Source organism: Desmodus rotundus, chromosome 10 (genome assembly GCF_022682495.2).
Source record: "Desmodus rotundus isolate HL8 chromosome 10, HLdesRot8A.1, whole genome shotgun sequence".
NCBI classification, from domain to species: Eukaryota; Metazoa; Chordata; class Mammalia; order Chiroptera; family Phyllostomidae; genus Desmodus; species Desmodus rotundus.
In genome coordinates, this window is record NC_071396.1 from 55,448,292 (window position 1) to 55,471,980 (window position 23,689).

Genomic DNA, 23,689 nt, shown 5'->3' on the forward strand with positions numbered 1-23,689 from the left:
TATTCCTAAAGACAAAAGTTGCCTCTTTTCCATCATTTCCTTCTGTCTATACCAGAATTAAGTCCCACTGGCCTAAGTTATACACCATCTGTGAACCAATCACTGAGGCCAAGGAGGCAGAAAGCTCAATTGGCCAAGCTAGAGTCATGTAACCATTTCTGCACTTTAAGAAAAAGCAAACTGAACTATGTAAACTAAAATAAAGGAAGGAGCATTCCCCCAAATGAAGTTTAGAGTCTTCCACCTTTAATGAAAGCAGAAGAAATGACACTGGACAGGCAAAGTCAACAAATGCCCACTATATAAGCACAGTTAGTTCTACACTGATATCACATTTTCAGCTTTTAATGTATTGAACTTCCAATCCCCTCCTTTGAGTTTTCAAGGATGCCACCAAAATGACACAAGCTTTATCATTAAGGAAAGGAAACTGAAACTGAAGAGCAAAGGAGGGGAAGTGACTTGTCCAAGGTCACATAGTTAGACAATAGGAGGGCCAGGACTTAAAACTGGAGCTTCTGTTTTTTCCCAGTGCCTTTTCTCCTGGGTCCTGGCAATCTCTAAAAATAGGAGAGGGTGGAGTAATCAGTCTTCTCAAGAGTAGACAGTCTTTGAACTGAGGAACTGGTGTTCAGGTAGCACCTCCATCACAAGGATGTTTTCTTTTTCTTAAAATGATCCATGTAATTAATTTAGATCACCTTTTTAGCTAAAGCAACATCTCACTGCCTTCACCACTTGCAGCCCCAGAGCTGATTAGTGCCTTTCATGTCTTGTTTAGGAGAGAATAGTGCCTGTATTATCATGCCCTCTGTCATGAACCTGACATTTTAGATGGCAACAAATGGCTAGAAAATTGGCCCCTTGAGACTAATAGCCCAGCAGCATTTACATGTAATTATTCTGCCCAAGAATTTGATTTTGTTGGGCATGAAAGTTATATGGAGTGAAAAGAGCCTGAACAGTGAACCCTGGACTCAAGTGGCAGACATTTGCATGAGCACTGGATACTGGAACATTTTTTTAAATACTTAAATATAATTCCCCATGGCTGAGTGTATTCGGCAACAAATTTAGATAGTGTTTTGCTCTGTGTGGCACTAATTACTCTGCAAACGTTACAAGTGGGCTCTTTTCTTTTCCCCACACTGTCATTTTTGTCATTGTTCCATAGCTCTGATTGCCAGCCTCCTGAGCCATGGGTCATGCATGAATTAACAGTTTCTCCTGCATATTCGCACTTCTCCTGCTCTCTCCACTGAAAGGCCTTGTGAGTCTGCTGCTTGAGGAGCCAAACATGGTCACCATTAGCCTCCTCCCTCTTTTTTTTTTGCCAGATTAAGAAAATAAAATCTAGAGAAATTCAATGGCTTAGCCAATGTTATATAGTTGGACAATGGAAAGGAGGTTATCTGCCTCTCCAACTGCATTGCTCCTCTCATCATGTGCTCATTGGTCTGTGCATTTCACAGAATTACTGAGTACTGACAACACACAAGGCATTGCATTATGTGTGGAAATACAAAGGTCAACTAAAGAGATAAGAAACCTACTTTCAAGAAGTTTAATTCTAGTGGGAGACACAGCAAGTAAATAAGCAAATTAATAACATAAAAATCCCAATTTGAGATAAGCGCTATTAAGAAAATGATGTAAAAAAAAAGAAAGAAAGAAAATGATGTGATAGAAAGTGACCAGCAGTGTGGAAAAGGACTGATTCAAACAGCATGTCCAGGAAGGGCTACGGAAGACCTATGAACCGAAGTATGAAAAGCAACTCACTGTGGAAGGGAACAGGGAAACAGCCTAACAGCATTGGGGGCAGTAGAAGCCTCAAGAATAAATGTCTTAGTACACAAAGAACTTGGGATGTTCTAAGAACCTGCAGGAGGCCAAGGTGGCTGGTGAATGGTTTTTGGACATAGTCTATATAGGGCTGACAACTTGCTGATGAATGGGATATAGAGAAAGAGGGGGAGAGATCATGGAGTTCTCTTCTCATCTGGAGAAGCCACTACCTGATGCTGCCATTGATTAAAATGGGAAAGTCAGCAAGAGGAACAGGTTGAGGTGGCATCTGGGAATTAGGAATCCCATTTTGGACATGTAAAGTTTGAGATTTTTGTGAAACAACTAACTTGAGGCTTCACAGAGGAGGTAGGTTTATAGGTCTGAAACTGGATGGAGAGACCTCTACATTCATTGGGTTTGCAGTGTTGGATTAGGTTGAAGAATCTGCCGTAATAGTCAAAGTCTGATCGTGTCAGGACCTTAACTGTTGCTATTTCACGTGACTTAGCCTAGCAAATATGGGGGATGGCATCCATTGCTGCTTTCTCCTCTTCATTACAGGAAAGATATTGGACAAGCAGAGAAGCCAGTTATGATTCTCTCTCAAGCAGGTGCTGTTACAATGTCAGTTATAACCAAGACCTTTCTTACTCATATGAAAGATAGTCGAATGTGGGCTTTGGGATCCAGCTGCCTAGGTTTGAATCCTAACTCCGATTCTCAGTTATCTCATCCATTAATTGTGAGTTATTATGCCATACAGTAGTTTGGAAGATTGAATTTAGATAAACTATGTTAGGTGTCATGGCGCCTTACACATAGTAAGAGCTAAAAAGTATTCATCATTGTCAGCCCTTTATTCTGGCTATTGATTGCAATTTTTTGAAGAACTATATTTGAAAGAGCTCTTATTTGCAAGTGACAGAACACCAACTCAAAACCCACTTAAACAGAAGGGAGTATATGGGTCATAACAGAAACAGCAAAGGGCATGGAGATCTGACTGTGCAGAGCTCAAACGCTGTCATCAGGACCCTGTTCTGTGTCTCTCTGCACCCTTCTGTATTGCTTTCATTCTCCGCAAGGTAGCAATAGCAATTGTTTTCAATAGCAAGATGGCCTCCAGCAGCTCCAAAACTTCTGTTGGTTCTCCAAACCCCAGGGGATGGAGACTGTCTTTTCTTAGTTATTCTGATTAAAGTGCTGAGACTGCATCCCTTGTCAGAGTCCTCAAACCAAAGAGTGACCACAAAGAGAGAGCAGGGAGAATTTTTCAGCCCTCAGTGAGCCCAGAGTGGTTCCCAAATGAAGATCAAGAAAGAGTAACCAAAGCAAGGAGAGGTGGTTCCTGAAGGTGCTAAAAAGAAGAGTTAGTAACAAATCAACTCCTAGAAGAAGCTAGAACATCACTGGGGGATTAAAATATGATTTAGTCAAGGCTAAGTTGTGTGCTTGAGAAGGTTAGGGACACTCAGAAGAAAGGTGTAATAAATTCAGCTAAAAGGAATAGAAAAATATCAGGAAATAATCTGGCCACCAGAGACAGGATCACTAGAGGTTAGAAAAATTAAAGTAGCTATCTCTTCTTTAGCTCCCCTACTTCTGGGCATCTGCCCCCTTGATGAAGCCTTATTTATCAAGTCACTCACAGGAATTGAGACACTTACTATGCATTGGCAAAGGGCGCTGCCTTCTTCTGTTAGTCTAGAAAAGGGCTGAAACATTTACCCACACCTGATTTCTCCACCCCTGTATATCAAGACATTTGAAGCTGTTTTGATATTTCCCTCTCCCACACTCACTACATCTGCCCAATCACTAAATCCTGCCAATGTTACCCCCTAATCATCTCACAGGCAGTCACTTAGCTCTGTCTCCACAGCCAGCTCCACTCCGAGCCACTGTCACCTCTCACCCAGACAGCTGCAATAGAATCTAGATTGTCCTTTTTTAAATTTTTTTTATTTGTATTCAGTTACAATTGTCTGCATTTTCTCCCCATCCTTCCACCCCATCCCAGCCAATCCCACCTCCCTCCACCACCTCTACCCTCCCCCTTGATTTTGTCCTTATGTCCTTTATAGTAGCTCCTGTAGACCCCTCCCCCCACTATCCCTTCCTCACTCCCCTCTGGCTATTGTTACATTGTTCTTAATTTCAATGTCTCTGGTTATATTTTGTTTGCGTTTTTCTTGTTGATTATGTTCCAGTTAAAGGTGAGATCATATGGTATTTGTCCCCCACTGCCTAGCTTATTTCACTTAGCATAATGCTCTCCATTTCCATCCATGCCGTTGCAAAGGGTATGAGCTCCTTTCTCTCTGCTGCGTAGAATTCCATTGTGTAAATGTACCATAGTTTTTTGATCCACTCATTTGCTGATGGGCACTTAGGTTGCTTCCAGTACAAGCATTCCTGTATACCAACAATGAAACAGCAGAAACAGAAATCAGGAAAAACATCCCATTTGATATAGCAACAAGAAAAATAAAGTACCTAGGAATAAACTTAACCAAGGAGGTAAAAGACCTGTACTCAGAAAACTACACAACACTGAAGAAAGAAATTAAGGAAGACGCAAACAAATAGATTGTCCTTTCGAAATACAAGCCAGATATTGTTACTGCACTGTGCACGTCTCTTCAGTGGCTTCCTCCTTACTCTGAAGAGAACAATTACAATGCTTTCAGTAGCCTCCTAGGAACCCTGTGATCACAGCCCCACCTGTGTCTTCAGCCTCGACTCATGGTATTTTCACCTTCATTCTCTAAGTTCCACACATATTACCCTGCTCCCCCTTTAAGTTATGTTTTTTATTGCCTCCCAACCTCAGGGAATTCATTTGCTCTATTTACTCTGCCCACACCTAGCCTTCCCCCACTTTTCTCCTTTGTATTATTGAAGTCTGTGTATCACTGATACATGTTCAGTAAGCACTTCTTCAAGAAGTCCTTCCTAGAGCCACCCAGACTGGATGAGTTCCCAGTAGAGGCTGTAATACCTCTCAGTCTTTCCCCTTCACAGCAATTATCATCACTGTAATTAAACTATCACACTCTTACCAGCCTGTGAACTCCCTGTGGGTAAGAACTGGGTTGTCTTGACACATTCTTGTCTCTTTGGTGCCTAGAACAGGGCCTACCATGCTTCACTGCTCCACAAATATCTGTGGGATGAATACACGAATCTGTGACACTCGTCTGCCCTCATCTGGATAGAATGGATTGCTGTTTCAGGGTAGGCTCATTTGCAAATGCCTAAAAATAAAAATGAAATGCAAACAAAATGTTCCTTGTCAGAATGAAGCTGCTGAGAAAGAGCAGTTTAAAAAGCTGATCCCAAGCAAAAGAACATGGAAACCTAATACTCTTTAAATAGCTTCTTAAATACAGTCATCAATCAAAAGTTATGTCTTTGTGGATCTTCATTACATGGGGAAACTACTGAAAAATGCACTGCCTCTTATTGCAAAACACAGAGCAGTACCTTACAAGAAATCTGCAAAAATTGAGGACTCAGACACAGCTGAGCCCAAGAAGGTACAGTCCTGTTGTCACTGAGAGGCAGTAATTAAAGTCACCCAACTAAATGCTATTTTTGATATCAACTTGGCCATCTAAAAATATTAGCTGAAGGCTGTGATAGAAAAGTTGATAAGCTGGCACCTTTCAGCACAGGAGAAGCATCGATCTACCTCCTGGGCTCAGCCAGGAACCTGAATAAAAAGTCATCAGTTACTAGGGCTGTGGGAGGTCCTGGTAGGAACTCTGAAAGAAACAGCAGGTTCAGGCCATGGACACAAAACTCCCAAGTTCAGATCAGAAATTCAATACTAACTTGGATCAAATCAACCCACTGTTCTTAATGCTAAATTCAGTTTATGATTTGTTTTGTTGAGTTATTTAATCAGACAGGATTCTGTCACACTAGATGTGTATAAGATACTAGATTAAAATATATCAAAGGCAGAACCAACTCAGGCTGGGCAGAGAATTCTGCGGGGCAACGTAGTGAAGCAGAGGATGCTGGGCAGGGAGTGGCAAGGGGGCCCACCGAATCAGCTACTGAGACGAACTCCGGAAAAGACTTGGCCAAAGACATGAGACATATGAAGGCAACAGCACTGGTGGCAACATTAATTATGATGGTCACTCAGGATCCACCAAAGACTTTCTTTTTTTTTAAATTTTTATTGTTATTTAAGTACAGTTGTCTGCATTTTCTCCCAACCCTTCTACCCAACCCCAGCCAAACACACCTCCTTCCCCTGTCTCCACCCTCCCCCTTGATTTTGTCCATGTGTCCTTTATAGTAGCTCCTGTAAACCCCTCTCCCCACTATCCCTTCCCCACTCTCCTCTGGCTATTGTTAGATTGTTCTCAACTTCAATGTCTCTGGTTATATTTTGTTTGCTTTTTTCTTCTGTTGATTAGGTTCCAGTTAAAGGTGAGATCATATGGTATTGGTCCCTCAGGGCCTGGCTTATTTCACTTAGCATAGTGCTCTCCAGTACCATCTATGCTGTTGCAAAGGGTATAAGCTCCTTCTTTCTCTCTGCTGCATAGAATTCCATTGTGTAAATGTACCATGGTTTTCTGATCCACTCATTTGCTGATGGGCACTTAGTTTGCTTCCAGCACTTGGCTATTGAAAATTGTGTTGCTATGAACATTGGGGTGCATAGGTTCTTTTGGCTTGGTGTTTCAGAGTTCTTAGAGTATAATCCCAGCAGTGGAATTGCTGGGTCAAAGGGAAGTTCCATTTTTAGTTTCCTGAGGAAATTCCATACTCTTTTCCACAGTGGCCTCACCAGTCTGCATTCCCACCAACAGTGCACTAGGGTTCCCTTTTCTCCACATTCTCTTTAACATTTGTTTGTGGATTTGTTTCTGTTGGCCACTCTGACAGGTGTGAGATGGTATCTCATTGTGGTTTTAATTTGCTTCTCTCTGACGGCTAGTGATGCTGAGCATCTTTTCATATGTCTCTGGGCCCTCTGTATGTCTTCCTTGGAGAAGTGTCTGTTCAAGTCCTTTGCCCATTTTTTAATTGGGTTGTTTGTCATCCTGGAGTGCAGTCGTGTGAGCTCTTTATATATTTTGGAGATCAGGCCCTGATCTGAGGTATCATTGGCAAATATGTTTTCCCATACTGTTGGTTCTCTTTTCATTTTAATGGTGTTTTCTTTAGCCATGTAGAAGCTTTTTATTTTGATGAGGTCCCATTTGTTTATTCTTTCCTTTATGTCCCTTGCTTCAGGGGACATGTCTGTGAGGATGTTGCTGCATGGAATGTCTGAAATTTTCCTTCCAATGTTTTCCTCTAGGACTTCTATGGTGTTATGACTTCTATCTAAGTCTTTTATCCACCTTGAATTCATTTTTCTGTATGTAAGTATGGTGTAAGTTGGTGATCAAGTTTTTTTTTTTTTTCTATGTAGCTGTTCAGGTCTCCCAACACCATTTGTTGAAGAGGCTATTTTTGCTCCATTTTATGCTCCTGCCTCCTTTGTCAAATATTAATTGACCATAAAAACTTGGGTTTATTTCTGAGCTATCTGTTCTGTTCCATTGGTCTATGTGCCTGTTTTTATGCCAGTGCCAGACTGTTTTGATTACAGTGGCCTTGTAATACAGTTTGATATCAGGTATTGTGATCCCTCCTGCTTTGTTCTTCTTTCTCAAAATTGCTGCAGCTATTCAGGGTCGTTTATGGTTCCATATGAATTTGTGAAATGTTTGTTCTATATCTGTGAAATAGGTCATGGATAGTTTAATAGGGATTGCATTGAATCTATAAATTGCCCTGGGTAGTGTGGCCATTTTGATGATGTTAATTCTTCCATTCCATGAGCATGGTACATGCTTCCATTTGTTTGTGTCTTCCTTAATTTCTTTCTTCAGCGTTGTGTAGTTTTCTGAGTACAGGTCTTTTACCTCCTTGCTTAGGTTTATTCCTAGGTACTTGATTTTTCTTGTTGCTATATCAAATGGGATTCTTTTTTCCTGATTTCTGTTTCTGCTATTTTGTTGTTGGTATACAAGAATGCCTTTGATTTCTGAGTATTGACTCTGCATCCAGCTGTTTTGCCAAATTCATTTATTAGGTCGAGTCGTTTTTTGGTGGAGTCTATAGGATTTTCCATGTACACTATCATGTCATCTGCAAACAGTGACAGCTTCATTTCCTCCTCTCTAACTTGGATGACTTTTATTTCTGTTTATTTCCTGATTGCTGTGGCTAGGACTTCCAATACTATGTTGAATAGGAGTGGTGAGAGAGGGCATCCTTGTCTAATTCCTGATCTTAGTGGGAAAGCTCTAATTTTTTGTGCATTGAGTATGATGTTGGCTGTAGGTCTCTCATATATGGCCTTTATGGTATTGAGGAATGCTCCCTCTATTCCCACTTTGTTGAGTGTTTTTATCATAAATGGGTGCTGTACCTTATTAAATGCTTTTTCTGCATCTATTGATATGATCATGTGGTTTTTGTCTTTGCTTTTGTTTATGTGGTGTATTATGTTTATTGATTTGTGAATATTGTACCATCCTTGCATCGCTGGGATGAATCCCAGTTGATCGTGGTGTATGATCTCTTTAATGTATTGCTGGATGGGGTTTGCCAATATTTTGCTGAGGGTTTTAGCATCTATGTTCATCAGTGATTGGCCTAAAGTTTTATTTCTTTGTTATGTCTTTATCTGGTTTTGGGACTAAGATGATGTTGCCTTCATAAAACAAGTTTGGAAGTCTTCCATCTTCTTGAATTTTTTGAAATAATCTGTGGAGGATGGGGTTAGCTCTTCCTTAAATGCTCTGTAGAATTCTCCTGTGAAACCGTCTGGCCCAGGGCTTTTGTGTGTCAGAAGCTTTTTGATTATTGTTTCAATTTCATTGGGTGTTTTTGGTCTGTCCAGGCTTTCTGCTTCTTCTTCATTGAGTTTTGGAAGGTTATATTTTTCTAGAAATTTGTCCATTTCATCTAGGTTTTCACATTTCTTGGCGTACAGTTCTCCGTAGTAATTTCTTACAGTCCTTTGTATTTCTGTGGTATCAGTTGTAGTCTCTCCTCTTTCATTCCTGATTGTGTTTATTTGGGTCCTCTCTCTTTTTTTTCTTAAGCCTGCTTAAGGGTTTGTCGATTTTGTTTATCTTTTCAAAGAACCAGCTCCTGGATTCATTGATCCTTAGAATTGTGCTTTTAGTCTCTACATCATTTAACTCTGCTCAGATCTTGCTTATTTCCTTCCTTCTGCTTGCTCTGGGCTGTCTTTGTTGTTGTTCCTCCAGTTCTTGTAGGCATAGGGTTAGGTTGTTTGTTTGAAATGTTTCTATCTTTTTAAGGTAGGCCTGTATTGCTATGAACTTCCCTCTCAGGACTGCCTTTGCTGTGTCCCATAGGTTTTGTATTATTGTGAGTTCATTTTCATTTGTTTCCAGAAACTTTTTTATTTCTTCCCTAATCTCATGCTTGATCCTTTCATTATTTAATAGCATGCTGTTCAATTCCATGTTTTTTAGTGTTTTGGGTTTTTTCTTTGAGATTTGTTTCTAGTTTCAGTCCCTTATGGTCAGAGAAAATGCTTGATATGATTTCAATTTTCTTGAATTTGTTGAGGCTTGTTTTGTGTCCTATCATGTGGTGTATCATTGAAAATGTTCCATGTACACTTGAAAAGAATGTGTATTTTGCTTCTTTGGGATGAAAAGCTCTACATATATCAGTCAAATCCATTTTATCTAGGATATTGTTCAGTGACACAATATCTTTATTGAGATTTTGTTTGGAAGATCTGTCCATCTTTGATAATGGGGTATTAAAATCCCCTACTGTAATTGTGTTGCTGTCAATATCTTTCTTGAAGTCCTCCAAGATTTTCTTTATGTATTTGGGTGCTCCTATGTTGGGTGCATATATATTTACAATGTTTATGTCTTCTTGGTGGATTCTTCCTTTGAGTATTATGAAGTGACCTTCTGGGTCTCTCTTTATGGCCCTTCTTTTGTAGTCTATTTCGTCTGATATGAGTATTGTTATCCCTACTTTTTTTTCCTGTCCATTTGCTTGGAAAATTTGTTTCCAGCCCTTCACTTTCAGTCTGTGTAGGTCTTCTGTCCTGAGATGGGTCTCTTGTAGGCAGCATATGTGTGGGTCATGCTTTCTTATCCATTCAGCTATTCTATGTGTTTTGATTGGAGCATTTAATCCATTTTCGTTTAAGGTTATTATTGATAGGTACTTATTCATTGCCAATTTTTTGTACCTGTTTCTTTTCTCTCTCTCTCTTTTCCTTCCTTTCCTTACAACAGTCCCTTTAGCATCTCTTGCAGAGCTGGTTTGGTGGAGCTGTATTCTTTTAGACTTCTTTTGTCTGGGAAACTCCTTATTTGGCCTTCTATCTTGATTGAGAGCCTTGCTGGGTAGAGTAGCCTTGGTTGCAGGCCTCTGGTTCTCATTACTTGGAATATTTTTTGCCATTCTCTTCTGGCTTGGAGCATTTCCATTGAGAAGTCAGCTGCTAACCTTATTGGGGCTCCCTTGTATGTTACTTCCTGTTTCTCCCTTGCTGCCTTTAAGATCCTCTCTTTGTCTTGGAATTTTGCCATTTTAATTATGATGTGTCTTGCAGTGGGCCTCTTTGGGTTCCTCTTGCTTGGATACTCAGTACTCTCTGTGTTTCCTGGATTTGGGTGACTTTTTCTCTCATCAGATTAGGGAAATTTTCCATCATTACTTTTCAAACAGGTTTTCTATCCCTTTTTCTTCCTCTCTTCCTTCTGCTATCCCTATTATATGGATATTATTATGTTTCATGTTGTCCTGCATTTCCCTTAATCCCTCTTCATTCTTTCTGAGCCTCTTTTCCTTTTCTTGCTATTTGTGGGTGTTTTTTTTCACTTTGTCCTCCAGTTCTCTGATGCCATCCTCTGCTTCATCGAGCCTGCTTTTGATTCCTTCTACTGTGTTTTTCAGTTCAGAAATTGTATTCTTCATTTCTTCTTGGCCCTTGTTGATCGTTTCTATTTCCTTTTTCATGTTGATATAGTTTGCAATGAGTTCTTTATAGTTTCCCTGTAGTTTCTGGTAGTTCTCTGTGAGCTCAGTGAGCTTCTTGATAACCATTGCTTTGAAGTCAATATCTTATAGTTGAGTTGCCTCTTTTTCAGTTAGCATTCTTTCTGAGGCTTCCTCCTTTCCTTTCATTTGGGAATTGTTTCTTTGTCTTCCCATTGTTTGTGAGACTCTTCCTGTTAGCCTCTGCCTCTTATGTTTATCTCTTCTGACCCCCTGAGTTTTTGGTTTAAACTTCTGTGATAGAATACCAATGAGATTTAGTTGTACAGTCTCCTTGATCTCCCAATCTTACTGATCTTGGGCTGTCATTTATGTTGGCTCTGTGTATGTCTTATTTTTGGTTCTTTTTGCGTCTTTCTTTGGTGGGTCTTTCCCACCAGCTGGTTATCTGAGGGTCAGTCTGTCCCCCACCTCTTGTTTTCTGTTGTGCAAGTGGGGGCAGGTTGTGTTGGAGCTGTTTCGTCCATGTGTACAAAGTTTTGAGGCTTTTCTGTTGCTCTTATTCAGTTGTTTGTTCTGAGTAATTTCTTCACTATTTATGTGTATTTTCTGATATGTCCTGGGTTGACTTAGTGTGACTTCCACTCCCTCCTTCACCTTCTTCTGTTCTTATCTGTTGGTGGGTTTCCTCTTCCAGGAGGTATCCTGGTGTTCCCGACTTCTACCCACTCTTTTTTATGGTAGGCCTCTTCCAGGCTATGTGTGTGTGCGCAGCGCACTCCTTGATTAGCACTCTCCCTGGTGCCTGTGGTCTCAGTTCCCTCCGTGATGAGGTGCAGACACTCCCCGGTCAATACAACTGTATATTTAAGTTGCAAGCCAAACTATACATGTTTTCATGGAACACAATGTTGTCTTGAAAAAACACTGAGAGCTTTCTTTGGACACCCCACCAAGCACTTTCATATAATTTATCACATTAAACTAGCAATGTGGCTCATAGAAAGGAGAAAGCATAGGCATGAATTGGTCAGGATAAATGAAAGTTAGATAATTGGATTATAGAAGGAGTCGGAAATGACTCTTCTCCCCCATTCATCTGGACTTCTTACTGTTCTTTTCCATAACACCTCTACTTGAGAACCTTTACTGGGTCCCCATTTCTCACAATGTCTGTGTCTTGACTTCAAAGCCATCCATTACTGCTTACACCCTGCCTGGCTGGACCTCTTTCCCACCATTTGTCAGTACTTTCCCACCACTCTCGGTGGCCCCATCCTAAAGTACTATGGACATGATACAGTTGTGTCTTCCCCATGCCAGCCCTCCAGCCTACTGCTGTCTCCTCCCTGCCCACCTGAAGCTTCACTTTAATACCACTTTTTCTAGAACAGTTTTCCTGACTACTTGGTCCTCTTTGTTTTCTGAAAAACTAGAACATTACATTTTTAAGCAAATAACTCTACTGCATTCTTAGATATTGTTTTAAGTGACTTATATATTCATATGTGTTTGCTTTTTCTCTTTCAAACTAGACAACTTCAGGGCAGAGACAGTGTCTTCTGTCTCTTCATTGTCCCCCATGGTGGTTCATTCTGTATCGAGCTCCCGACAGTGCTGAACATACTTGTTCTCTGATGAATCCCCCTTCTTTCCATGGATATGTGTTGAGAAAACCCTTAGCAGAACAAATTAAAATCTTCAGGGTTTGATACAACAGAATTTCAGGACTAATTTCCAATTAGTCCCTTGGCATTGCCTGCATAATATCCTCTTCATTATTTTTAAAAGTCAGTTTATATTTTAATGAAGCAATGGAATATTGGGAGGCTCCTAAGAGTAAAATTATCATCAAAGAGAAACTCCCCACTTAAAGATTAAGAAAAATTGAAGCTATTTGAGGTAGGCAAAAGGGGCAAGGAAAAGAATGAGCGATGACTGGTCCCAAAGCAGCTCTAACTAGAAAAGCAACACACAGATCGAAAGACCTGGCCTCTGCTCTTGCTTTTCCAAAGTGCCCATAATTCTCAGAAAACCAGTCAGCAGCTTTCTGAGCATCTAATTAATATAACATCTCACCATCTGCATGCATAGTGTTCCAATTTGTTCATTGCACAGTGTTATTCACAGACATGTCCTTCTATGTGGTTTTATGACTCCAACTTTGCCCCTTCAATCCATCCTCCTTCCCAGAATCAATATGATTTCTCTAAAATTCAGACATGATCACATCAACTGCCTGTTGAAATCCCTCAGTCACTCTCCATCACTCTAAAGCCCACGTTCATTAAGTGGAGTATAAGGCCCTCATGATCTGTTTCCTACTCACACCCCCTGCTTCTTCCTTCTCCGATGCCTTCTTTTCACTCCAAAGCTCCAGTCAGAATGAACTGCTTTTACTTACTGCACTATCTCATATTCAAGCTATCCCATGTGAAATTTTTACCAAGGACACCCTGCCAATTGCCAAGCCTTCAACATAACTTTTTTTATTCTTTGGACCTAAACTTCTGACTTCAATTCTAATTTAGGGGCCTACCTTAGCTTCCCCAACATACACTCTATACTTTACCCCGCTGTAATTTTCTAGTTACTTGTCTGTTCTATTAAGACTCTAATCTCCTTGCAAACAGAGGCTGTGTCTTTCTGACTGAAGTACTGTGTTTCCAAGGCCTACCCTTATAGTTCTTAGCCCACAGTATAAATGCTCAGGAAGTAGTTAGGGAAGGAAGGAAGGAAGGAAGGAAGGAAGGAAGGAAGGAAGGAAGGAAGGAAGGAAGGAAGGAATGGAGGGAGGGAGAGAGTAAGGAAGTCAGGAAAGAAGCAAAACCAAAAAGGATGGAGGAGAGAAAGGGAAATAATTATCATTTCTAGAGCAAACAAATCAATGCCATAGTTTTTCCAAAAGATGTAGCCATTTCCTGGGTGATAAGATAATGAACTCACCAGTTTCTATTTCAGAAAACACTAGAACTTCCTCCATGAAGGAAGTACAGATATGAAATTTCTAAATTTTAAGCAGCTGTTCTTTTTAGCAAAACATGTGCAAATGGGTAATAAGCTCAGTAGGTGTGAACATGGGATACTAATGCTGCCAACCCATAGGAGATTTATTTTGAGATCTGAGACCCCTGAGCTAGAGAGGTATGTAACTTATTTACGTCCCAAGCATGGAATTTCATTTGAATTGGAAAAAGGTAACCTCAAATCATGTTCCATACTTCTTTTGCTACAACAAAAAATAAAAGCATGCTGCAATATACCCTCAAGAGATTCATGACATGTTATTTAGACCAGCCCAGGAGGAGATTGTTGGCAGAATGGCTAGAGGGGCCTCGATTAAATGAGATTATCAAGTCAAAACTCACATTCATCATCACTTTACAGTTTATAAAATGTTTTCAAGGGCTTTAGAGCATCTGTTTTACTCAACAGCAGATCATTCTACTCTCTTGCTTAGAACCATCATTGGTTTCCCATTGTTCTTAGAATAAAACTCAGATATATTATTATGGCCTCGAGACCCTCATGGTCTAGTCACTGCCTTCTCCAACTCTTTGATTTCATCTCATTAATCCTGCTAAAAGTAACCAGACAACACATCGTGCTGGGGAATGAGGAATGAATGCCAGAGTGCACATCGACTGCCTAACTAAGCATACCGCTACATTTAGCTGACTTTTTTTAGCAAGATGTTCTCAATGAAGGAAGAATTGCACTGATTTACATTCCTGTGCATGCTCCTCAGCTGGTTGCAGCCCAGTGACTAAATGTGTGAAGACGATCACTAGTCTGCAGACCACATGTTGAACAGCAATGCCTACAGCCCTCTCACCTCTGTCAGTATCTTTTAGTAACACTGTTCTCCACACGTTAGGTCCTTTGCCTAGCAACATTTTTGGTGACTTCTCACCCTTCGGTTCTCAGGTTGCCACACCTCCTTAGAGAGGCTTTCCCTGACTGTCCTACCTAACACGGTCCCCTCAGCCTCCAGCCCAACTGCTTCTTTATATTGTTCATAGTAATTATCACACTTGCTTTTTTTCTGCCTGTTTACCTTATGTTGGCCACCACTATCTGTCCCCTAACAAAACCAAATGTGTGTAGTACATGGTAGATGCACAATGAGTACTTGCTGAATGAACAACTTAACAATTTGTTCAGGTAGGAATTATTATTACATTTTTATAGATGAGAAATTGAAGCTCAGGGAATTTAAATATCTTGCAAAGTAGCAGTATTTTGCAGTTTTGTTTGACTTTAAAGTTAAGAAAGCAATTTCATAACTATGAGCTCTCCATATTACATATTAAGTAGCACAGCTTCTGTGGTGAGAAAGAAACCAACATGCAAGGAGAGTGAATGACCAGCCCAGCATCATTCATGACTAAATGAAAAGGGCAAACCAAAAAAGCCAGGTCTCCTAAATCCAAGATCAGTGTCTATTAAAGTAGATAACATGACAATTTAAAAGTGCTCTAGAATGCCCTCCAAAAAGTGATATATTGGTTTTTAAGGGGACACAGAACACTAGGGCAAAGCTTTATTGGAAGTGGGGTTAGCAGGGTGTGGAGGGAGGTGGAGAGAATCTTGATTCTGCCCATCTGCGTTGGGCAGCACAATGCAATAGAAAAGACGATGAGCTTTCTTCTGTTTCACATGCCACCTACTATTCATCTGACACTGGACCAATGGCTTAACCCATCTCAATATCAGTCAAATTATAGTAATATTAATTACCTCCCAGAGTAATTGTGAAGATGAAGCAAAAATCTAGAAGCAAAGTCCCTTAAATGGCATTTAGCAAAGAGTGGGTGCTCAGTCTCATTAATTGCAACTTACCTTCCCTATCCTCTCCCAACTCTATGCTGAAAAGCAATGGCCATGACCAGAGTCACTGTATTGTAATTCCCTGCTCATAGGAATGATTGTTTCTCAGTCTACAACAGGGGAGTACATTATAATCAGCCCAATGGGTGAGGACAGATGCAGATAAATGGAGCTTAGTCCTTGGTATTGGTTTTACCTTCACTGTATACTACAGTGGCATTAGCAAAGGACTTCACAGGTGGGAAGGGTCAGCTCAGGAAACTTAGACTTCATTCATCTATAACCACCACAGGACTAAAGGACCAAAAAAGAAAGCCTCGCTTTTCTGCCTCCAAAGTTTTTCTGAGTGTGGCTCATCAAGTTTACAAAGGCTCAGGGGGCACCAGGCTTCCAATTATGACACATCTGTAGTCATGGGCATGCCCTTTCTCCTTGGATTCCTCAGATCTTTGTGGGGGTTATAATACCTGCCATAGCTATCCCACTGTAAAAGGTACAGTGCAGATTAGGTATCTTTGTAACAGGACTCCTTAACTTAAGGTCTATGGCTATTCTTCACAGATCCATGAGTCCCTGAAATTGTACAGAAAACTGTGTGTGTGCAACAGTATGTATTTTTTTCAAGCATTAAGTATCCCTAGCTTTTCCACTGGATTCTCGGCCCCTTGAATATTTACCCAAAAGACATAGAGAACAGATTTAGAGATTTTTAGCTACTGACTTGTTTTGAGTAAAAGATGCCTATCACTCCACTAATAATACCTCAAAGTTCTGAAAAAATATTTATTAGTTTCAAAAGTACTTTGTTACTTGAAAATAAATTTATGGCTTTTGAAAGACATAAGAGATTTGTTTATTAGTGATGGGGTCAAATATTTGTATATAAGGAGGTTCATTAAACTTCATTTTATAAAAATATTAGGAAATGACCCAACTAGTCAATGATGAGAAGATGGTAAATTAAATAAATTATATTGTATTTACACAAGGGGATATAGTGGATGAATGCCATCATTTCAAGACCCTTTAATGAAACAGGAAAACCTCCACTATGCAATGTTAGCTTAAGAAGCAGAATATAAATTGTACAGACAATACAATTCTAATTTTATTTTAATATTTAGAAGTAGTTCTCAGCTGGGGGCAATGTTGGCCCTCAGACATTTGGTAGTGTGTGGTGACAGTTTTGTTCGTGTGACTGGGTGTGGGGAGGAAGTGTCTTCTGGCATTTTAGCTCCATTCAGCAGAGGTCAGGAAAACTATAAATGCTCTAAACTCACAGGACAGCCCCCACAACAAAGAATCATTCTGTCTAAAATGTTATTAGTTCTGAGGCTGGGAGAAAAATCCAGATATGTAGGGAAAATATGGGAAGAAAATATACCCCACTTATAATATTTTATCTATTATTTTAATTATTGATTCTATACATTTCTTGAAAATACAAAAGTAACAAATTTTCTGCAATGGGCATGTTTTTCTTTTAATATCAGACAAAAATAATAAAGAAAAAACCCAAAATTTGGATTTTCCTCTTTGAAATAAGTCAGTAAGTAATGAGGACAGCATAGAAACGGGTTGAGAAGTCGTTCAGAATATCAAACGAGCAGAACCAACAGAGCATAAACATAAGTTATCATTCGGCTTTATTTCTGCTCTGAAACGCCTTGGGGAATTGAAGGGGGTGCTGTCAGCCACCCTGGGGTGTTGGGAAGGAAAACCAGCATGCTGTTGCCTGCTCTGCTTTGCAGACTCACCCTGCCCTTCCAACTCCTTCTGTGTTCACTGTTCAAATTCCTGAAAGTGTGGTATTAGAGGTGATTTGTTTTCTTTATTTCAAATTTTAATTAATGTTGTCTCAAAAATGTTTTATAACAATGAATAAAAACAATAGCTTTTGAGAAAAACAGCATGCTATCATGTGACTCAGATACTGATCTTCATTCTGAGTCAGGTAGAGGACCTCACAAGAGGGACAGGAGCAAGGGCTCATGGGCTGCTTGGAATGGATGTCTGAAGCATCCTGGGAAAAGTCAGAAGTTTGCGGGGAGTCTGTCCTGGAATTTCTTAAGGACTCAACAATGTGCAGTACACATAATTTTCATATTATACACTCTTTTTCTGTTTTTCTCTAGATGCTATACCATAGCTTAAAGCTCTTGAGACATTGTAACTGCCCCTTTAGCCAGAGGAACAGACTATTTTTATTTTCAATTGATACAATTTCTTAAGGTGACTCAGAAACACTTTCATGTAATGTTCCAGAAGAAAATGAAAAAAGAAATATGTATTTCCTTTTCCCATAAATTCCATTCTACCACAAAAATTTACCACTAATATAGATATGAATTATGAGTCCCAATAAACAATTGAAAACTAATTAAACTTCTATTTAATTAACAGCTTAAATCACAGACACACATTATGTTCATATACTTACTTTTTTATTTATATAACAGAACTTCCACTGCTGCACAGAATTATTTCCAGATTTGTTATCCCTAAAATGGTGTCATAGGAGGCAACATTATGCATACAAAGCATGGACTTAGGGCTCAGCACAGGAATTAAACAAATGTGACACTGGGTCAATAGACAATAATTAAAAGAGAATAAAATGGCTCAGTCACATTTCCAACATCTCCTGGATGCATCCACTTTGTTTTCTATAATTTTATAAATGAAAGTTATAGAAAATAGTTGCACAATTACAATTTAACATTTTTAAAGAGTTGTCACTGCAATGCTGTAAACATGATCAAGAGTCATCAACAATTCATGATGTTAAACAGTGAGACAGCAACAACCTGACTATGATACTAATTCCGTGTTACTTTCCACGCCACTTGGTCATGTCCCTCAGGTTGGACCAGTGATTTCAATGAAGAGCTGGCTAGTCACACCATCCTATCAGAGCAAATTGGCCTCGGTTAGCAAAAAGTAAGGCATACAACATGTATTTGGATAATTCTAGCTAATAGAGGTAAAAATAAAGGATCTGGCCCTGGCTGGATGGCTCAGTGGATTGAGCACCAGCCTGCAAACCAAAGGGTCACCAGTTTGGTTACTAGTCAGGGAACATGCCTGGGTTGTGGGCCAAGTCCCCATGGGGGTCACGTGAGAGGCAACCACATGTTAATGTTTCTCTTCCTCTCTTTCCCCCTCCTTTCCCCTCTCTAAAATAAATAAATAAGTAAAATGAATAAATAAATAAATAAAATCTTTTAAAAAATAAAGGATCTGGCTTGAAATACAAACTTTTTAATTTTTATATTTGGTTCCATTTGCCAACTTTTCCTCTGCTAACTCACCCTACCCTGGCACCAGCTCTGGCTGTACACATATTTGCTGACTTCTCTGTTCTGATGTTGCCAGATACGGACTGGGACCACGGTGGGGCTGCTGTACCAGTCTAAAGATGGGATCTTAAGAAGTTCCAAGAAAAAATTTGGGGAACTCACATGTAGGAGGATTTGAGGTGTCATGGCAAGATTTACTGGAGTGAAAACATAAAGGACTTACATGTACTGCCTCATCCACAACCAGGTGGCTCAACCTGGTCTCGCTGCAGAAGTCGTCCAGCCTCTGGGGCTGCGGGCCCTCACTTGTCCCCCCAAGACCAGGAGGAAGGCCAGGACCCAGAGTTGCCATGCCATTAGCCTGACATTCAAGGCTTCAATAGTCAAGCACTGCCTCTGTTCCCTTCTGACCAGCTTTTGGCTTTGGTGCTGCACTTCAGCCCATGAGGCTGCTGCCAAGAGAACACACAGGTGCTACCAAGACGTCTTTCTTAAGCTGTGATTACATGAGGTCTGTCCAAAAAAAGTCCAGCCATTGTTAATATAATGAGAACAGTTAGTGTGACATTGATGCAACCTGGCAGCAGCCAAGGAAAGTGGACTGGAATGTGCATGTGTGAACAATGACAACTTCACTGTACTAGTCAGTGGCAGTGGTAGACACTGTTGAATGAGCATGTGTACTGTGTGGCTGCCTCATTCAAAATGACTAAGCATGTAGAGCAATGAACCTGTATCACATTTTGCGTCAAGCTTGAATATTCCTTCATGGAAACTATTCAGATGATTCAGAAGGCTGCAGCTATGGGCAACTGGTGATTGGCAGCTTCATCATGACAATGTGCTGCCAACTCATGCATCACATCTTGTGCAGAGTTTTTGGGCAAAACATCAAGTCACCCAGGTGACTCAGCCCCCCTACAGCCCAGATTTGGTGCCCTGCAACTTCTGGCTTTTCCCAAAAATAAAATCACCTTTGAATGGAAGAGATTCCAGACCATCCTTGAGATTCAGGAAAATACAACAGGACAACTGATGGTGCCTGGGAGAACTGTGTTAGGTCCCAAGGTGCCTGCTTTGAAGGGGACTGAGGTATCATTGTCCTATGGACAAGTTTCTTGTGTCTTGTATCTTCTTCAATAAATGTCTCTATTTTTCATATTACATTGCTGGATACTTTCTGGACAGACCTTGTATTTCCTTGGGTTTGGGAAGAGGTAAGTTTTCTTTCAAATGATCCAATCTTTTTCCTTGGTTTTTGTGGGCTTGTGCTGGTGTCTTCCCCTTTCCAATCCCTTTCCTGGATTTTCTGGGGGGTACAGGGGTGGGGGGTGGTTTGTGCCCTATTCTATCCAGTCTTTTCCCCAGAGTTTCCCAGGCTAGACTCCTGCACTTTAAAGTCACCATTTTGACTCCTACTGCACATGCCTCAATGTTCTCCTTGATCACTGGGCTTCTACTGCAAACATTCCCAGTAAAGGAATTTTCCCCTTACTGTTTTTTCTACCCCCTCCCCCCACTCCCATAATCAAGGCCATGGGCCAGTTGTTCCTAGGGAGACTGGAAAGGTGGTCTCTCCTGCCTGCTCTGGGGTTAGGTCCCTTTGCTAGATGATGTGGCTGTCTTCTTGGGTGTCTGTAAAGCTGTCCCTTCTTGTCAACCCAGCTTAGTTAGATGTCTGGCTCCCTTATCTTTCATTAATACCTAACTAGCTGCCTAAGCTAACACTGAGGCTCTGCCAAGTGCATCACAGACATCACGAATTTATTCACTCCATACATATTTTTGAGTACTCTCTATGTATAATCCCTCTTTAGTCTTCACAATATACATAAGGTAGGCATTATTTAATTCCTCTTACAGATGAGATAATTAAGGTCACATGAACTTAAATAAGTTGTTCGATGTCACATAGATATCAGAAGTTTACCAGATTTAATTCATGAAACTCAGTCCAAAGTCCATGCTTTCTATGCTCTAGTCTGCATTCTAAGGTCCCACTAGCTAGAAGCTCTATAATGCAATTTTAGGGATATCAACAACGTCCTTGTTCAAATAATTTCCTTCAAAGGTGTTTCACATCCTACAACTAGAGATTTATTCTTCTTAGTTGCAAGATGATTTATCTTTAATAAATAAATATCTGTATTTTGCATATATAATGAACACTCAGGAAATTATTATATCCATGGCATGTAATCATTATACCACTGTATAATGTGCATCTTTATTTTTCCCTCAAAAATTTGGGCAAAAAAAGTATGCATTATACACACTAAAATACAATAACTCTTAAAAATGAAAGACAGAAGCTAATCGATCATTTTTAATGTGACTGACTTCCCAGAATTTCTTGTGAAAGCAATAGGTAATGGAGAAAGAGAGAAAATGAGAGGTTAGGGTACATGAATAGAAAAGAATAATACAAGTCAAAGCACAAGAAAAGAATTATGAGGCAGAATGAAAAATTAATTTGTCGTACTTTCAATCTTACCTGACTTTTACCCTTTCTTTTATTCCACTATTGGCCAAAAGATTAGATAGATAGGTAATAAGAAGCACTATGTGAGAACCAAGATGGCGGCGTAGGTAGACACACTGCACCTCCTCGCACAACCAGAACTGACAGAGAATCGAACATCAAGGAAGTCCGACACCAAGTCCATAAAAAAGAAACATACATCCAGACTGGTAGAGGGGCGGAGACAGGCACCGGGGTGGAGAGGACTCACGTGGCCGTGGCAAGACCAAGACTGGCGGAGTGTGGGACTAACAGGGCAGGTAGTCTGACCACTAGCAAACCCTGCGGCCCCACATTCGCACACAGATAAACCGAGAGAGCTGGACTCAGAGTGGCGGAGAATGGGGCAGGCAGAGCAGCGGGTAGCACCCCGCACCCCACACTCACGCACAAATAAACCGGGACGAACTGCGGGGAGTGAAGCAGACTGAGTAACCCAGGGCTCCAGCATGGGGAAATGAAGCCTCAAACCTCTGATTGAAAATGCCCGTGGGGGTTGGGGTGGCAGCAGGAGAGACTCCCAGCCTCACAGGAGAGGTCACTGGAGACACCCACAGGGGCCTAGAGTGTGCACAAGCCCACCCACTCGGGAACCAGGACCAGAGGGGCCCAATTTGATTGTGGATAGCAGAGTGAAAGATTGAAATCCGGTGGAGAGTGGAACAGGTGTCCTTGCTCCCTCTCAGCCCCTCCCCCACGTACAGTGTCACAGCCCAGTGACCAGCGTTACCCCGCCCCAGTGAACACCTAAGGCTCCGCCCCTTTAAGTAACACGCGCCAAGGGAAAAAAAAAAAAAAACATGGCCCAAATGACAGAACACTTCAAAGCTCCAGAAAAAATACAACTAAGCCAGGAAAAGATAGCCAGCCTATCGCATGCACAGTTCAAAACACTGGCTATTAAGACGCTCACAGAATTGGTTGAATTTGTTCAAAAACCAGATGATAAAATGAAGCCTATGCTAAGAGAAACAAAGGAAAATGTACAGGGAACCAATAGTGATAAAAAGGAAACTGGGACTCAAATCAATGGTGTGGACCAGAAGGAAGAAAGAAACATCCAACCAGAAAAGAATGAAGAAACAAGAATTCAACAAAATGAGAAGAGGCTTAGGAACCTCCAGGACATCTTGAAACGTTCCAACATCCTAATTATAGGGGTGCCAGAAGGAGAAGAGGAAGACCAAAAGATTGAAAACTTCTTTGAACAAATAATGAAGGAGAACTTCCCCAGTCTGGCAAAGGAAATAGACTTCCAGGAAGTCCAGGAAGCTCAGAGAGTCCCAAAGAAGCTGGACCCAAGGAGGAACACACCAAGGCACATCATCATTACATTACCTAAGATTAAAGAGAAGGAGAGAATCTTAGAAGCAGCAAGAGAAAAGGACAGTTACCTACAAAGGGGTTCCCATAAGACTGTCAGCTGATTTCTCAAAAGAGACCTTACAAGCAAGAAGGGGCTGGCAAGAAGTATTCCAAGTCATGAAAGGCAAGGGCCTACATCCAAGATTACTGTACCCAGCAAAGCTATTATTTAGAATGAAAGGGCAGATAAAGTGCTTCTCAGATAAGGTCAAGTTAGAGTTCATCATCACCAAGCCCTTATTATATGAAATGTTAAAGGGACTTATCTAAGAAAAAGAAGATAAAAAATATGAACAGTAAAAATGACAGCAAACTCACAGTTATTAACAACCACACCTAAAACAAAAACCAAAGCAAACTAAGCAAACAACTAGAACAGGAACAGGACCATAGAGATGGAGATCACATGGAGGGTTATCAACAGGGGAGTAGGAGGGGGAGAGAGGGGGGAAAGGTACAGAAAATAAGTAGCATAAATGATAGGTGGAAAATAGACAGGGGGAGAGTAAGAATAATGTAGGAAATGTAGAAGCCAAAGAACTTATAAGTATGACCCATGGATATGAACTATAGGGGGGGAATGTGGGAGGGAGGGGGTGGGCAGGATGGAGTTGAGTGAAGGAGTGGAAATGGGACAACTGTAATAGCATAATCAATAAATCTATTTAAAAAATTTTAAAAAATAAAATAAAAATAAAGAAAGAAAGAAAGAAAGAAAAAGGTAAGAAATCTGTCTTCAAATATCTGCAGGTTTACCCTAAAGGAGAGGACTCAAGTGAAACTCTTCCCCTTTTTATAAGTGAGGTATTCAGTAAATGGTCCTTACTAGTTTGTATCCATCCCTTACAGACTTTACAACATGCCC

At 40.5% G+C, this 23,689-nt stretch overlaps 1 protein-coding gene across 1 annotated transcript in view; it reads right to left on the reverse strand.

Annotated features, from left to right (window-relative positions):
• Window positions 1–502: 502 nt before the first annotated feature.
• The window catches only part of PRELID2 (PRELI domain containing 2), a 336,985-nt gene continuing 313,798 nt past the window's right edge, over window positions 503–23,689 (reverse strand). The window contains exons 8-9 of the transcript XR_006653282.2: window positions 4,854–5,048; window positions 503–4,206 (exon numbers count right to left, since the gene is read on the reverse strand). The gene's annotated coding sequence lies outside the window, so the exon portion shown is untranslated. The remainder of the gene's footprint in view (window positions 4,207–4,853; window positions 5,049–23,689) is intronic.